The sequence below is a fragment of the Oryx dammah genome, unplaced genomic scaffold, assembly GCF_014754425.2.
Source record: "Oryx dammah isolate SB20612 unplaced genomic scaffold, SCBI_Odam_1.1 HiC_scaffold_3, whole genome shotgun sequence".
NCBI lineage: Eukaryota > Metazoa > Chordata > Mammalia > Artiodactyla > Bovidae > Oryx > Oryx dammah.
The window spans coordinates 109235291-109236217 of NW_024070187.1; positions in this window are offsets into that span (position 1 = coordinate 109235291).

The window sequence follows — 927 nt, forward strand, 5'->3', positions numbered from 1 at the left end:
TTTCTCTTTGTAACTTAGCTATTTCATTCCTGGGCTCATGTCACTCTTGAAACATTTGCCAAATGCAGTCAATAGTGGCCAACACACACAACTAATGATGTTTCCCCAATTTTCTCCTTCTAGAGGTACAAGGTTACTTGGTGCATATGAACTTTCACGTTATGGCAGGTGTTAATTTCATCAAATGTGTTGTCACTGCAAAACACAGCGTCTCATCTTTCCAGCATTTGGTATCAAATTAAAACCTACTTCCTGACTATTAGTCTTCCCTGGTGGTTAAGAATCGGCGTCCCAATGCAGAGGGCCTGGGTTCCATCCCTGGTCAGGGAACTAGGATACCACATCCTGACTATTAGGCCAATGCCTCCAAGTTTAAGATTTTGCTAGCAGTATCCCTTGTGCATTACCGATTTTGGTAGTTGTCAGGGGAGATAACTCTAGGTGCTGTGACAAATCACAGTGATCCCATAATCCGGTCTTGCTAAGTACCTTATACATGTTGTTGTCCAGTTGCCAACTCATGTCCGACTTTGCAACTCCATGGACTGCAGCACACCAGGCTTCCCTGTCCTCCACTGTCTCCTGGAGTTTACTCAAATTCATGTCCATTGAGTCAGTGATGCCATCCAACCTCTGCCACCTCCATCTCCTTTTGCCTTCAGTCTTTCCCAGCACCAAGGTCTTTTCTAAAGAGCTGTCTCTTTGCATCAGGTAGCCAAAGTATTGGAGCTTTGGCTCTAGCATCAGTCCTTCCAGTGAACATTCCGGGTTGATTTCCTTTAGGACCGACTGATTTGATCTTATTGCAATCAAAAGGACTCTCAAGTACCAATACAAAGGACTTCTCCAGCACCACAATGTGAAAGCATCAATTCTTTGGCACACAGCCTTCTTTAAGATGTTTATTAGTATTACTGAAAATGCAGT